Source organism: Artemia franciscana, chromosome 17, assembly GCF_032884065.1.
Source record: "Artemia franciscana chromosome 17, ASM3288406v1, whole genome shotgun sequence".
Taxonomy (NCBI): Eukaryota; Metazoa; Arthropoda; class Branchiopoda; order Anostraca; family Artemiidae; genus Artemia; species Artemia franciscana.
The window spans coordinates 27,742,337-27,759,757 of record NC_088879.1 but is presented as its reverse complement, the minus strand read 5'-3'; the positions used below and the strand labels follow the sequence as shown (position 1 = coordinate 27,759,757).

Genomic DNA, 17,421 nt, shown 5'->3' with positions numbered 1-17,421 from the left:
AGGAATTTTCATTTCCGTTAGAATGAGCCCTCTCGCCAGATTATAGGACCACTGGGTCGATACGATCACCCCTGGGGAAAAAAAACAACAAATAAACACGCATCCGTGATCTGCCTTCTGGCAAAAAATACAAAATTCCACATTTTTGTCGATGATTTTAGGGGGTTTTCCCCCCTATTTTCTAAAATATGGGTAAAACAAAAATGATGGGTAAGATTAAACTTGATTAAACTTATACATTTACAATCAGCATTAAAATGCAATTCTTTTGATGTATCTATCGATATCAAAATTCCATTTTTTTAGAGTTTTGGTTACTATTGAGCCTTTTTTTGGTTACTATTTTTGGTTACTATTTTTCGTTACCACGAACTGTTTGATGGGAACATATAAAGTGGACTGTATATTTATCCATCAGAAAGGGGGGCTGGCAAAGTGAGGCAATGTGCCTTAGAAATGAAATAGGAGCTATATTGGTAATCTAGTCATTAAAAGAGGAAGAAAAGGGTGAATTTATTTACGATTTTTTATAGCATTGATATATATTTTCAGTTTTGGGTGACCTTCAGTGCGAAACTTGCCAAAAAGCTGTTGGCAATCGTAGTGAAAGATTCATTTCCTGAATAGCTACACATAGAAATAAAACAGGAGAGATGCTATTCAACTGACCGTTCAACGCCCTTTCCAAACATATTATTAACTAACGTAGCAGTTGGTTTTCCCTCCACCCCCCTCTCGCACCCGTTAGTGTTTAGATATTTTGATATTTCGAGGCCGGATTAAAATATTGCCGAGTTTGTTATTTTTGTTATTTTTTGTACTTGTCTTTCATAAACTTTCGGCTTATAACGCTGAATTAATTTGGGTAAAAGAAAATACTATGAATTCATAGGTTAATTCATATTAGTTTTTTTTTAAACAAAGTTTTTTTTTTGGAATTTCACTTATTCTGCCAAAAAGGATAAAAATAGAAAAAAAATACTCTATTTCCAGTATAGAAATAATAATCGGTATCATAGTTATCCATAAGAAAACAAAAACTAAAAAAAAAACATAAAACCGAAGCATTACCAAAGACAACAGTAATGACAATTTAAATTATACCATTAATAAATAGTATTCATGAAATTAATTTAACTCGGGAATAGTAGCATGGACATTGTCGATGTCGAAAAATATTTAAGGAATTCATATTTTATGTCTTAAGTGTAATTTGTTTCTTTTTTCAAAAATGTTCAAAATCTGTAATCTAAATCAAACACACAATTAGAATCAAATTTTCACAAATTAAATGCATAAAAATCAAACTAATTGGAAAACTTCCTAAGCTGTGTAATAAGTTTCGTTACATACGCATATACCTATGATGGGAGCTGTCGGTTATTGTTCCCGTTAAGAAAAACCGAAATTTTTGGGATTTCGCCACTAGTTTTTCATATTTTTCATTCGATTCGACAATTCTGTACAGTTTTATCCCCCTCCCCTACACACCCAGGGTGAAAATGTGACCCCCCCCTTCTGAAATAAATATATGTGAATTTAGTTGTTTATGGAGGTAATATAGGTTACTCTCTTAATCTTACACTCTTAATCTCCTCAAATTTTCCAGGGCAACAATTCTGGCAATCTGGCCTGCAGATTTTCAGACTGAATTTTTTTTCTTCTGAAATCAAGGTTTTAATTCCGAGTATTGTGGCAATGCATAAATACTTATCCCACAGCTAAGGCGCCATAGTCCCAGTTAGCCACTTAGCCACTGGAACTCAACTTTTTATATAACTTGAACTCGGTCTTCAAAGAAAACTTTATTTTAATCCCTGAGAAACTAAATAATCGCTATTTTTAGTTCACTTAGAGCTTGCCTTAGGTGTGACACATCTTCTAAAAGTAGTACATTTTCCGTTTTGAATCGAGTAGCATCCTGTTTTAGCGATGTGATTTCAGTGAGAGTGATTTTTAGTTGATGCTCGATAATAGCGAGTCGTTCATTTTTTTTCAGTTTGCAATCTAGCAATTTCTTCTTTCAACTGTGACATGTCCGATAAAGCAGCTGCAAGCTGAGCTTTAACCATACGAGACTCATTTAAAATCTGCTCTTGCTTTTCCTTCAGAATATTGTCATTCTCTGTCTTCAGCTGAGTAATTTCCTCTTTCAATACTGAAAATTCACTTCGATCTTGCCTCAGCTGCGACACATCTTCCAAAGTAGTGTATTTTCTGTTTTGAATCGAGTCATTTCAGTGAAAGTGACTGTAACTTCACTTAGAGCTTGCCTCAGCTGCAACACATCTTCCAAAAGTAATGCATTTTCCGTTTTGAATCGAGTAGCATCCTCATTTAGCGATGTAATTTCAGTGAGAGTTGTGTCAGGATGATGCTCAATATTAGCGAGTCGTTCATTCTCCCTTGATAATATATCCTTTTCAGCTTGCAATCTAGCAATTTCTTCTCTCAACTGTGACATGTCAGATAAAGCAGCTGCAAGCTGAGCTTTAACCATACGAGACTCATTTAAAATCTGCTCTTGCTTTTCCTTCAGAATATTGTCATTCTCTACACAGCAGATTCAGCTCCACCTAATTCACAACAGAAAAAGACTGGATGGGTCTATTCGACTAATAATCCCCTTACCTTTGAACAAGCAATAAAGATGCTTAACATGCTTATTCTGGGAAAAACTTTGCCTAAAATAGAATGCTGTGATGGTATATTGGCCTTTGTATTGAGAGGAATTGCGGAGTTCCTAGCAGGTATAACTTGCACCAATAAAAACTTTTTAAATATCATCGATATTATTCAGTCAGTAGAAAAAGACTTAAAATCACATTACGTCGAAAAATCACAATCAAGCACAGAAATACTTTGCAAGATATTCTGTCCTTTTATGACACCGTTAGCTGCTTCCAGATATTACACGATTATATACCAACTTGTTCCACTGGGAATGTCAAATTTTCGCTGCCAGATGGAAAAGATCAAGTATTATCGTTTCCCTTCAATGTACTGGATTACTGAAGCCTTTTCACTTAATCGTCAGTTTCCATGGAATTATATCTGGAATCAGTACCCTCATGAAGGCCAGGCAATCTTTAAGGCGTCACACCTAATGAGCAAAGACCCATATATATGTTTCTCAAAACGCTGCACCAGAGCGCCTGAGTCGTATATAGAATATAGCGCATGGGTGGCGAAATACATGCTCCGCAAATTGAACCCCAATATTAAATTTGGCTCATGGGATGAAGAACGAGTTTGCCAGACAATAAATCATCAGCTTCTTGCAGTATTTATTGACGATTATTTTGCAAGAAAGGAATTGACCAGATTTGCTCCAATTCCAATTTTCTACAGAGACAATGGTGGTGAAGTCGAATGGATTAATATCGAAGGAGTTAATATGGGTGAAACAGCTGGTGGTAGAAAAGGGAGTAATCTAGAGAATGGAGGTATTATAAATCAAAGAGCTATTGATTTGGAGCGGTGTAATACAGAGAGTGTAATTGATGTGGATGAAGGGGTTGATACAGAAGATGTACAAATGGATGTCTTTACAGAGGGCGGAGTTGATACGGACAAATGGGTTGATGCAGAAGAGGAACTATTGAATATCCTAAAAAACGGCGGAGTTGTTATGGATGAAAAGGTAGATTCAGAAGATAAACTATTGGGTATCCTAGAAAATGGCAGAGATGATATGAATGAAGAGGTTAATGAAGAAGATGTACTAATGGATATCTTTAAAAATTCCTAAGTAAACAATTATCTCTTTCAAACTTTTTTGTATTTCTTCCTTTTTATTATTTCTCTTCTATTTTTATTTTATTGATTTCCTTACCTTTGTTACAACTACTTATTTTACTTTCACAGCTTAATAACCTTTGTTCTCTTATCTTTATTTGTTTCGAAGTGTAAAGGGTGGCTCACGCAAGTGTCACTTTTGTTTGAAGCCACAAAGAAAAATTTTAAGTTTCTCCTCGTTATTGTAAGATTTAACTTGGATGTTATCAAAAAGCTGAATATAGATACTGGATTAAAAAGAAAATCAACCTAATACTAGGGCAATAACTTTATTGAAAGCCTTAGTAGAAATAAAAACCGTGATAGGTGGAGGCGGGTTTGGTCTTTGTGAGAAGGGGCTCCAGAATTCCTTTGTATAGAATTTTTTTTCCGGTTCCCCCTCTGCATCGTCAAAAATTAAATTTTGTTGGTATTCTCATTGAAACTTTTTGTCTTTAGTATTCCCATTTTAAAATAACGAGAAATATATCTCCCTTTATAGACATTGAAAAGCGAATTTTGTATCTCTTCTTAAGTTGTTGTGAATTAGGGCCACTTGTATCACTTGTGTAAAACTATTCAGTAAAATAATCTAAATATTATAAGGCAAAAATTAAACAAGTAAAACTTTGATATATTAAAAACTTCTTGGTTTCAATTAAATTATGTTTTTTTCCTTAGAAGTTAAGTCAAAGCCCTGCTATATATGTGTATCAACTTGCAGCCAGTGTGAAACATTTAAAGCGAGGAGAAGAAAGGTCTTAATTCAGACTTGTTCTGTGGTACATTTAATTAAAATTACATATGCTCCACAGCTTGATTGCCCCTGATTTTGATATTATTTTGTATAATATTATATTTTGCGTGTCTTTAAAAATGAAACCTACTGTGTGAAACATTATGGCTATATGCGTTTAGCAAAGGATAGGCCAAACAATGCGCTGAGGGGACAAAGATTATATTTTTGGTACTTTTTTCGGGTAGAGTTTTTACAAAAGTCGTGTGACGGAGTTTGCTTGCGTGTGTTTCTTCGATTGGCAATGCTGTAAAGAAAATAAAATCGAAAAACACTGTATTTTTCGACAGCCAAGAATTTATTCTTAACATCCTACTTCTTTTCCAGAATTTTTTCCGGTTTCTTTGATCTTTGTAATTACAATGAAAATAATCAGTATATAAAATCAGATAAAATTAACATAGCCAGAAGTATGTCAAAAATTCATAATAATTACGAGAACAATAACATCAAAACGATTTCCTCCCCTCTTATATATTTGTATTTACCCACCATCGCTCGGATGAGAAGCAATTATTTTTAAAGTTGAAGAACTTAGCTTTTAAGCTGTGGAGCATATGTTTACTTACGACGAAAGTATCATAAATATGTTTTTACTGAAAAAAGAGAACTAAATAAGATTAAACCCTTATACAGGCAAGGGAAAGAGAACAAAAATAGTTCCCACATTCAAGGCCATATCCAGGGAGAGTTTAGGGAGTTTTAACTCCCCCCTGAAATGTCTGCTTGACTCGTAAAATGAAAAAGAATATAAGTAAATTTTTGGTGTGTTTTGAAGTTTTTTTTATATCCCCCCTCCCAGCGAAAAAATCCTGGATACGGTCCTGACCATGTTTCATCCTTATCCTTAACACTCTGCTGGTCCGATCCTGTTTATTTCTGCTTCTTCTTCTTCTATAAGTTAGTATATATTACTAAATGGTGATTCTGGTCATTTGCCACTTCTCAGACATATCTAGGTGAATAAAGTTATTCAACACTTGATGGAAACCAGCTGAAGAAGTTGGTAAACGTCAGGGTAGTACCATCTCAGTCTCAAAAGACAGGCACCAATCAATTCTTACAATAGAAAATTGAATATATAAACAGAGCTAAAATTCGCTTTGCATAATCAGCAAGTTTTAGGCTTGATTTTATCTTTTTTGCCACCAGAGGGTTTCAGCAATTCAAAATAATTTCTTGTACAAGAGACACGGATTGTTAGCCAGAATTACCTTTAAGTAAGTTACAACAGTATTGATAAGTAAGTAGTTCGTAATAATATCTCGTTTCTAAAGCTGTTTTCCATTTTTCATGTCGTTCCAGCCCAAAGGTGGTAGATTTTGATATATATGCCTGGATTGTTTTTTGTTTTTATTAGTATTATTATTATCTTTTTTTACTCGAGTGCTGGTGCAATAGGTTTTCCAGTAGTACAATAAACTAAAACCATAAACTAAGAAATCAAAATTATATTTCGAAATAAAACTGTATATCTCAAATTATATTTCCGTAAAAAACAAAAATAGATTTATTTATCCTGTCTTTTTCTATCTGAGCTACCAAATATTGGCTCTAGTAATTAAAAAGTTGTTGCGTGAAATTGCTGGTAAAAATTGGTTATACGTCCCATTCCGCCAGTCAGTTGATTCGATTGATTGTATCAGTTATTTCCTAACTTATTCGGTTCTACAGTACTAAAGTATATTTTATGAAAATGTGTTGCGTCTTCTTTTCCTACTTCCCGTAATAATCCCGTAATACACAAATAAGAGCATTTGACATCAAAATTAAATTTTATCGTTTCTTGAATGTCATCAATCCATCCTCATACAAACTACAGGTGCAAAATTGGAACACATTCTTCATTTTTTGGTTTTCATATAAAACTAATGTTGTATAACATACCGCTTATTGAATTAGAACAGCCGAAACGCATCTTAAAATCCCACATGAACTTGCAAGAGCAGAGTTATTAATAATATTGTTTTTAAGTCTTTGTTTGTTTATCTACATATACAGCGTAAAGCAAAACTGGGTATCACTCAATCAGCCAAATTACAAATTATAAGGGTCATATATGCATTTTTAGAATAAGCATTTTAATTCCTCCCGTTAAATTTTCTCCATCCCATAACACACAAATTGAGAATTGATCTTGTTTCTCTAAATCTTAAATTAATATTGTCACACGAAAGCTATTTGTAATTTGGCTTTTGTCTAAATTTTTATTGGAAAATTACTAAATTACTAAAAGAATATTACTAAATTTTAACAGCTTGAACCAGCCTTTTAGGAATAAATTGTTTTAGTTTATTGTGCTTCAGCACTTTAAGCAGAATTGTGATAATTTTAGAATATTTTGATAATCAGTTTTGTCCACACTGAACGCTTCAATTTTCTTACAAATTTATTGATTATCGATGAATTGCTGAAATCAATTCACTGTATTTTCAGTTTTGAAGCAGAATTATTTAACTTGACAAGTATTGATTGTATAAACTATTAATAAGGATGTTTCAAAAATTGTAAGGCGTTCAGTTTTTAATTGTATTATTATTTATTTCTAATTTATCGTTGATTGATTTTAATGGCACTGTTTTAATTTTAAATGGAACGCATATTTGCTAGCAATCCAACCCGGATGTGCTGCTGATGATTTTTATGCTTGTATAAAAATATCTTGTGTTTTTGTACTCTCCAAAAGTGACGTTTTAATTTATAATGTGTAAATTTGTCGACGGAGACTAGTCGGACAAACATTACGCCTAGGGGACGTAACCAACAAAATCTGCCCTAGTGTGTGTAAGCAAGTGAATATGATATTTTATGCTAAATTTGCAGTTATGTATTTATGCTGTGCTATGTTTGTGATTTGCAATTTTTGATATGCTATGCCTACAATTTATCATTCCATTTTCAGGTGCTATACTATACCCACTTATTTATTGGGCGTCCATTAGCCTTTTTACTTAGGGTAATAATTAAGAATACTTTGTTTTATGTTTAGAATTGATGTATTGCAGAATTTCATATTTGTGGGTAAACTCCTGATGGCAGTAGTAACCTTTGCTTGTGCTTTGTTTTTCATCAATTTATTATATTTCTTGGCGATATTTTTGTCAAAGCCCTTTTTAATTTACTTACGATTTCATTGTCTATTATTGCACTATTGCAGGTTTGGCAGGTAGATAGAATATGGGAAATGACATTGGTGGTGGAATAAGCTTGTCTTCTTCTTGTCTTCTTCTTGTCTTCATTTGAATACTAATACCAGAAAAATGGTGATAGGATCTACCGATTAGTTACATGTTACCAGCAGCAGTAGCAAGAAGTTACCCTCCGTTATAAACTAAAATTTTTAGGTTCGCATTCTCTTTGCGTAATATCAACTCTGAAGATCTTACTCTGGCAATATTCACCACCACTAGTATCTCTAAGAAAATATTTCTAAAGATTCTCTAAGAAGGACTATTTTTCTAATGTTTTGAAGAAGTTTATATCTACTCTCCAAGAAAGCAATGGCAAGTTTCTACTGTTCAAATAAAAACAATGGTTATTTTTTGTTTGAAAAGTTATTATACAGGGAAAAGGTTGGAAAACCCTTCGTCTTGAATGAATCGCTGTGAAACGTCTCCGTGATCTTAAATAATTAGGGAAGAAAAGAGTAGTGGATATAGATCATTGTAAATCCAAAAAGCCCTCACTACTCAGATGAGGCTCATTTGATTTGAAGTTGGAAATTATGGTTCCCTTTTTAAGAGTCCAAAGTGATCTGATGGCAACCAATCCCCGTCCCAACGCTCATCATTCCCCAAAGACATCCAATTAACATCTGAATAGAGCAATTTTGTTCATAGTAGTTGAAGGGTTTTTATAAAAAGGTTGGTCGTATATACTGCATTGGGGGATCATTGAATCGGTAATCAGAATTTCTAGTGTCCTCTTTAAGATACAAAGTGACGAAAGGGAAGCTACCCCCCCACACCTCGTCTTTCCCAAAATTTTCGAATAAAATTTTGATACTGTCATTTTATTCAAAATAGTCCGAAGATCATATAAAAAGGTTTTTGTGGATGATACAAACCACGAGAGCCTGGGGGCAAAAGTTGGGGGTTATGCCCCGGGGTATTTAAAGTTTTTATGGAAGAGGTAGTTGTTTAACTTTAAAAGAGGCTCATTTGGTTGAAAATTATAAGCTCTAGTTCTTTTTTAAGCGTCAAAAGTGACGGATGGCATTCAGAGCCCTCCTCCTTTCCCAGCAGCCCTTCTTTTCACAAAACGCATCAGATTGAAATTATGAGGTAACAATTTTTTTCAAAACAGTCCAAAGAACATAAAATAATCCTCTAAGGTTGACACAACCCCCCAACACTCTAGGGATAGGGTTGTAAGTTATACCATGAGGGCATACAAGCTTATTATGGACTGGACGGTCGTATAAGCTTCAAATTGGTCCATTTGATTTGAAAATACAAGTTATGGTGCCCTTTTTAACAGTCAAAGTGATTTTCGAGCAACCAGTCCCCCCCTCTCCCTTAACACCTGTAATCAAAATTTGGAGATAACCATTTTGTTTATCGTAGTCGAAGAGTCATGAAATTATGTCTGTTAGGAAGACAATCCCCCCCCCCCCCAATGAATCTCAGGGCAAGGGTTGTTAGTTATAAACTGGGGGCATATAAGGTTCTTATAGATAAGGTGGTCGTATATAATGTGGAGGGGACTCACAGGGTTGTTAATTAGAAGTTCTACTGCCCTATTAAAGAGTCAAAGTGACTAGAGCGCAGCAACCCCCCACCCCTTCCCACAAGAAAAACGACATGTTTTCCCAAGATACATCCAATAGAAGTTTTGAGCCAGTTCTTTTATTCAAAATAGTCCAAAGATCATATGACATGGCTTTTGGGTTTGATAGAAGTGCCCAGAGCCTAAGGGGGGCAGTTATGAGTTATCCTTCTGGGGTGTTTAAGGTTCCTATGAAATGGATGATTGTATAAAGTTTAGAGGTGGATCATTTATTTGAAATTGGAAGTTCTAGTTCCCTCTTAACTGTCAATAGTTATGGAATTCAACTATCCCCCAACTAGCCTACCCCTCTTTTCAGCAAACGAATCTGGTTCAAATTGTGCGATGGTAGTTTTGTTTCAAATAGTCCAAAAAAAATGTAACAATGCCTCCAGGTTGGCAACCCTTCCCCCCCCCCCAGAGCCTGGGGAAGGGCTTTAAGCTATGCCCATGAGGCATATAATGTTTTTTTAATGGATGGTCGTAATAAATTCAGATGGACCTCAATTGATTTTAAATTGGAATTTATAGTGCCCTTTTTAAGAGTCAAAGTGATTTGAGAGAAATGCCTCCCTTGCCTTCTCGCCCTCAATATACGCTATTTGTGAATTTGAACTCGTTTGTTTATTTTCAGTCGATTATGCAGATGCTTAAAATATGGTAGGTATTTTTTTGCTCGATTGATTGGTTTGAATTGATAGACAACTCAAACGAATTTGTTCTGCCAGGATTGGTTTCGTACCCCATCTCCCATTTTCCAAAGATTTTCCAATTTATGCCAGCAATTATCTAAATTTTATGCACAATTCACATTTTCTAAAACTAACCACCCCCTTAAAAACCCCGCAAATGCCTGCCAATGGCTCACTCAATTTGTATAAAATAAATTTGATAGCTTATAACACAATAATCACATTCATGCTTATGTCAAATTGGAATCATGTTATTTTGTTCAGTTAGATATTGCAGTGACGAGTGCAATTTTTTCAACTCCACTGAGGATTCGTCATATGAATGGATAGATTTTTAAAGAAACTTGGAATATTTCAATCCAGTCTTAAATCGAAGTTTGAAGAAAAAATAAGTTTTTAACATAACAACTGAAGGGTGAGTTTTATTTCAGGCTTAAATTGTTTTGGATGTTATTTAATTTATTATATTTGGCTAGGGATACAGAGATGAGGCCTTTACTTTAGATTTGGTTAAAAATGTTGTATGGTAAGAAAGAGATCGAACACCTGACAGATGTATTAAAAAAAAATTGTAAATACAATTGCAAAGGGATGAGATTCTCTAAGATTGTGGAATTTCTGTAAGGTTCACATGGCGGGGTTCCTTTAAAAGGCAGCAAATAGGCTACATAAAAGCCTAAAATTCTCAAGCCAGATAAGTGGGATATTGTGGCAGCTACTTTTCTGAAAGTCTTTGAATCAATGAAACTTTCAGGGATGAACCTACAGACTAAAGTATGTCCCGGGAAAGTATTTTGAAGCAACTACCTCCACTCCTTCTCCCTCTAGAGGGCCCTGACCATTAAAAGTATAAAACCTTTATAAGTATGTGTTTTATAAAAGTGAAACCTTGCAAAATAGATCCTCTGTTTCATTGAAGTACAACAAAATTGCTTTCAGCTTCATAACGTCGCTCAATTCCATTTTATAAGGTTTTAAAGATATGCAAATAGGCTACATTTCCTAAATTTTGAAAAAAAACAACAAAAAAAAACATTGATATGGCTCAAAATTCTACTCAAATAACAGGAATTGCATTTTCAGAACTAAAGGCCGAGAAAAAGCAACTAGTAACTGAAAATTAAGGTAAATGTTATTTTGTCAAAGTTTCAATAGGTACAGATCTGTCATGTAGACAAATTTCAGGGCCCTATAGAGGGAGAAGGAGTGGAGATGGGTATTTTAAAATACCTTCCCGGGACATACTTTAACCTGTAGACCCATCCCTGAAAGTTTCATTTTTCTAACCTAAAGCCTTTCCGAGATAGCAAGAAGTCAATTAACTAGAATTTTCCCAAACCTTTGCTGCTTACTCCTGTTGGGAGCGCTGTCTGAGCGCACCCTTTTCTGGATAAGACTAGATTGAACAAATAGCAATTAAAATCATTTTAATTTGATTAAACCAATGGTAGCCGAATGAGGGTCAGGCACATGGGCTTGGTTATCCTTTTTTGTCGCATGCTGACCAATGGTCTGCGTTGTGCAGGTACCGACCTCCTGTTTCGATGCCTTCGGGAGGGGTGCAATGGTGGGTCGGGGTAAATCATTCGACGCTTCCCGTGTCCCCCCCCCCGAGATTTCTCTAGGTACCCATTTACAGCTGGTTCGACTCCGACTGAGCTTACCGAGTCACACCATTGACCCCGTCCCAAACCAAATAACCAGTGACACCAGGACTTGAACCCCTGACCTCGGGGTTTCAAGTCTGGAGCGCTAACCATTCGGTTTGGCTAGGTTATGGAAAAAATAATTTCAGCAGGTAAAGGGCGGAGAGACACCTTTGCGGGGTAACAGATTTGTGGATAAATTTGCAGTTTTCAACATTATTTAGCTAGGATGAAAATGAATACATTGCTTGATGCCTTTTTTTTCTTTCATGATTCAATAATTGCTTCTGGGGGAGATTCCATTTTGAGCCTTTAAGGGGTCCCAAAAGGTAAAAGATTCCATAGAAACCAAAAGTTTAAAAATAAGCTTCTTAAAAAAACTCCATTGTGAGAAAAAATTCTATTTTGGTTAATTATCTACTAGATTTTTGACAGCTAATTATTTATTAGATTAAGTAATTGAAGTAAATATCACTTCAATTCAGTTCAATTCAATTCATACTTAATTCAATTAAATATGAAGTAAATTCATACTTCAATTCAATTCGTACTTAAGTAATTCAGTAAATATCAAGTCAAAAAAAGGTCTGTATACTTCCCAATAACCAATACTATATGTAAACAATGGGCAAAGTTCATTACTTGCAGCCCTTCCTTCGGGGACTGTGGGGGATTAAGTCGTCCCCAAAGACATGGTTATTAGATTTTTCGACTATGTTGAACAAAATGGCTATCTCAAAATTTTGATCCGGTAACTCTGATAAAAAATTAGCATGGGGGGGATTGTTGCCCTCCAAGTTTTTGGTAACTTAAAAAGGTCATTAGAACTTTTAATTTATCTTACAATGAGTCCTTTCGTGGCATTCTAGGACCATTGTGTCGATACGATCACTCCTGGAAAAAAAAAACCGAATAAACACGCATCCGTGATCTTTCTTCTGGCAAAAAAAGCAACAACAACAAAATTTTACATTTTTACAGATAGGACCATAAAACCTCTACAGTAGGGTTATATGATACGCTAAATCTGATGACGTGATCACATAACGTGACTTTAATTAAGATTATGAAACTTTTAGGGGGTGTTTTCCCCTGTTTTCGAAAATAAGGCAAATTTTCTCAGACTTACAAATTTTGATGGGTACAGCTAAACTCGATAAGAATTATATATTGAAAATCAGCATTAAAATCCAATTCTTTTGATTTATCTATTGGTAGCAAAATTTCGTTTTTTACAGTCTGGTTACTTTTGAGCCGGGTCGCTCCTTATTGCAGTTCGTTTCCACGAAATGTTGGATGGGTACATGGAAAATGTGGGAAAGGTGAACGGAAAGGCTGTACAAAATTTTAGGATGGTTGGCCCCGCCTCTCCCCGCTTCGTTGCACTTCCCGGCTGAAGGTTCATGAAACAAAGATCAGCGCCGGTTGTAGGGACTTCAAAACTCTAGTACCGTATTCTGTACCTTTTTCGTTACCTTAACTGAATTCCCTTCACGAAAGGAGTAAATCTATTCAAAATTCTATTTTTGTTAATTATCTACTAGATTTTTGACAGCTAATTATTTATTAGCTTAAGTAATTGAAGTAAATATCACAGTTTGGTTTCTATAATGGTCAACATCTGAACCACAATTGAAGAAAATTCTAATACAATCTGAAAACCCCTAACAATCATGAACACTTGCTTATCTTATTCCTAAAGGAACATTAATTGACTTAGCCCCCCTCCTCATCCTGGTGGATAAAAAACAGCCCACTTTATCTATATACATGTACTTCGCACTAGTATTACTCCTTTATTCGTCGATTAAGGGCCGTTTCTGTTCGCTGTCCACTATTCCAAATATAATGAGATTGTATAAAGTGGGCTGTATATTAATCCATCAAGAAGTAGGGTGTTGGCAAAGTGAGGCAATGCACCTTGGTCAATGAGACAGTAAAGCATGCATGATTATTTTAAGGCAGTTTTCATAATTCTTTTGGGTATTCCTCCAATTGTGCCCCTGATCTTAAGCTTTTCCTTTCTTTTGTCGAACTGGATGATATCTCCGTTTCATTGGTAATTCTCTAATGAAAAAAGCAAGAACAAAATTCATTCACGATTTTTACAACATTGATGTTTTCAATGCTATAATATTGTTTTTAGTTTTCAGTTTTGCTGCTTTCAATCTTGGGTAATCGTGGGGAGAGATTCCTTTCCTAAACTAGCTACTCATAGTAACAATACATGTGAAATACCATCCCACTCATCGTTTAACGTCCTCTTCAAACGTTCTATTAGCTAACGTAGCAATTGCGTCTCCCCCACAGCTAATGTCTATATATATTACTCGGCTGTATAAAAATGACCAAATTTGTTAGCATCCTTTACTTTTTGTTCCCTTTTCATCAATTGTTAACTTGTAATGCCGAAGTATATTTTCAAAAAAAAAGAAACTTCACTTGTTTTTCTAAAAAGCAAAAAAATAACGCTTTGCTTCCAGTTAAAAAAAAATCACTATCATAGCAATCCATAAGAAAAGAAATCCAAGAAACAATAATATCCAACAGTACTAAAGACAACAGTAATGACAGTTGTAGTAATACCATTAGTGAACATTAATTATGACATTGTTTAAATTCAGGAATAGTCACTTGGACGTTGTGCTTGCCGAAAAACAGTTTTGATTTTAGTTTCAAGCGCATTTCAGTATCCTTAAGGATATTCAAAAATATACAAATTAGAATCAAGTTTCACAAATTAATTTGAGTCCTCGTTTTGCAAATTAAATACATAAACTCAAACTGATAAGCGTGCCCTCAGTACTGTTTAATAGTTTTTTTTGGATGCAGACACCTATGAAGGAATCCAGTGGCTACGGTCCCCATAAAGAAAAGTAAAATTATTGTAATTTCCTACTAGTTTTCCATTTTTAATTTGATTCACTTATTTTGTGAATTTTCTTTTATCCCCCCATACACATAAGAAATTGCCCCCCCCCCCAAAAAAAAAAACAACAACTGTGGATGTGGTTGTTTATGGAGGTTAAATAAGTAAACTACTTTATGAATAGTTGTTAGTTAACCTTAAGGCTGTTGAATCATATTATTCTGAATGCCTAGACTGCCTCCCGAAATAAAGTATTTTTTATATTGAATTAAAATTCACACCTGAACTGGTTCCATGTCCTCTAGTTTTTTAAGGTTTAGCTTAGACTGGCAACTAGAAAATTCGGCTGCGGATCCCAGACCCTCGATTTGGCAAAACTGAATATTATTTAGACAAAACAGTTTTTTCTTTTGTTGCTTTTAAGTAAAAATTAATTAAATTACTTAAAAATTTTAAGTAAAAATTTGGCTTTTAAGCCAAAATAGACCACGAAAACCTTTCTCAAATAAAAATAATTAAAAGGATCTGACATTTGTAGGACAGAAAAGCAAGAGTACTTTTGTGGCAAACTAAGCCAAGGTTACAGATTAGGTTCTTTTTTGTTCCTCTGGTCTTACATCGTTCTGATCAGATTTTTTATTTCAATATTATGATCATAGAAAGACAGCAATTCAAGACAGGATCCCTAAGCCCCGATCCACATTGTCCTGCATACTTTGGCATAACTCACCTGCCTTTTGGGAAGGAGGCAGGAAGAGGAAGTAGATTTTATCGAACTTAACTCTGTTGAGATCTGTTGAGTTTTAGCTGACCAGTAGGACTTTGAAGGAAGAACTCCGATAATGTTATCATCATAATTCTTAGACCACAGGTCAGAGTAGAATTGGGTCTAATTTTCTCCCTGAGAATTAGGATCCGATGTTCATCAGGATCCTGAATTGTTCTAAAAAAATTGCTCATACGAGACAGTTCAGAATAGTCATCTCAAAGTCTTGGACAAAAGTCCAAAGAGCGACAACCCTGATAATTTTTCACTTAAAAACTTATATCTCATTATTTTATTTCTTTCTACGAAAATAAACATCCTTTAATTTAGATAAAAAATATATAAGATTATTATGATCGTAGAAAGGAACCTAAGTATGATAGGACTCCAAAGCCTCGCTCTCTATCCTAAACTCGAAGAAGTTGTAGCTTATCTTACATTGTCCTGAATAGTTTTGCATAACTCACCAATAAAATGTAAACTTGAATGGTTTTGACAATCAAGAAAACCTGGTTGTTTTGTCTGAATGCCTTTATGTAATTTATAACGCTGGAGACTAAAGGAATCTGATGATTCAGACTTCTCAATAATTAATCTAAGAGCTAAAATTTGGTCGATGTGCTGGTAAACTTATTTGACAAATTATAGGTCTGTGGAAAAATCTATTTGTAAAAGTGAAAGGCCTATTAAAATACCTATCCCGTAAAATTCAAAAGCTAAAATTTACGTGTCGAAAAAGTGGTCTGTCAATTTTCTTTTCGTTCTCTTCTCTAGTCGTTTCGTTTAGTTTTCGTCTTCCCTTTCCTTTCTGTTCTTGTCTAATTCTTCCTTTCCATACTTCTTTAGTGACAAAAAAACTGAAGCAGAGGAGAGCTCGTGGTGACTGTTCCCGCTTTTTTTTCTGTCAGTTTCTTTCATAGACGCATTTCTCTATTCACTCGTTTTCATTCCCAGTCTTGGGTATCTATTTTATGTGTCCTACTATTTCAGGAACAAATTTCTGCAATGAAGCAACACCTGCAGGACAAAGTCAAGCTAATAGAAAAGCTGAAAGAAGTCAGGGAAGATCTGAAGAACTTTGAACTCAAGCTTCAAATATTTCAATTAAACGGGGAGCTTCAACACGCCCATATTTTAAATGAGTCTATTTCAGCATTGCAAAATAAAATTACTCTGCTGAAGGAACTTGTTAATTCTGACAAGGAGATTTTGGAAGAAAAAATTACTATATTGCGAACTGAAAAGGATATATTGAATGAACGACTCGCTAATATTAAGGGGGAGCTTCAACACGCCCATATTTTAAATTCTTTGGGAGAACAATTGGAATTGGAATGTGAGATTTTGGAAGAAGTAAATACTATATTGCGAACTGAAAAGGATATATTGAATGAACGACTCGCTAATTAAGCATCAGTTTAAAAAAGAGAAACTTAAGAAAGAGAAACTTTCTACTTAAAATGTAACAGAGTAGCATAGTTGTGTTAGTGCATTCTATTCTGATTTTTAGTAAGTCTACTGTGGCAGTTTTTGTTAGGCTTTCGGTTAAGTTATATGCTAATGCGTTTTAAAATTTGCTTTTAGAGGAATGTTTGTTCTAATCGTGTATTTTGTAAAGTTGTTATGCTGTTCTTATAAATTTATTCTGAAGCAGTTATAATTGTATCTCTATAGAATTTTAAGGTTAGATTACTAAGGACTCACTGGCTATTCTACCCAAAATAGTTTTTTTTTGTTACTATTTTTTGAACTCAAATTATTTTATTAGTGGATAACAATTAAATCAACCCAATTGGTAAAATAATTAACGGAAAAAATATTTATCTCAACTGAATTTGAGACAATTTCAGTTACGGCAACGCATAACGTATGAGATCATATACTTATCCAGTTATGCGCTATAATTATTATTATTGCTATGGGTGGTCTAAACTGAGTTGTATTCGAGGCCACAAAGGCCCATTGCCTCCATAGTTACTAAAATGGGGGATATGCCTCAGAAAAGGTTTATTCGTGGTTCTGCCAAAGAGCGCTTTGAATGTGAAAACAATCATTTACTCGGGTAGATTAAACAACTGTTTTATTTCTGGCTCTTTAAAGTATCCTAA

At 34.6% G+C, this 17,421-nt stretch overlaps 1 long non-coding RNA gene across 1 annotated transcript; it reads left to right on the top strand.

Annotated features, from left to right (window-relative positions):
* The first annotated feature begins 10,272 nt into the window (after positions 1-10,272).
* Positions 10,273-16,967, top strand: LOC136038095 (uncharacterized). The gene is made up of 2 exons (XR_010620127.1): positions 10,273-10,447; positions 16,304-16,967. It is a non-coding gene; the product is annotated as an uncharacterized LOC136038095 (long non-coding RNA).
* The last annotated feature ends 454 nt before the right edge of the window (positions 16,968-17,421 follow it).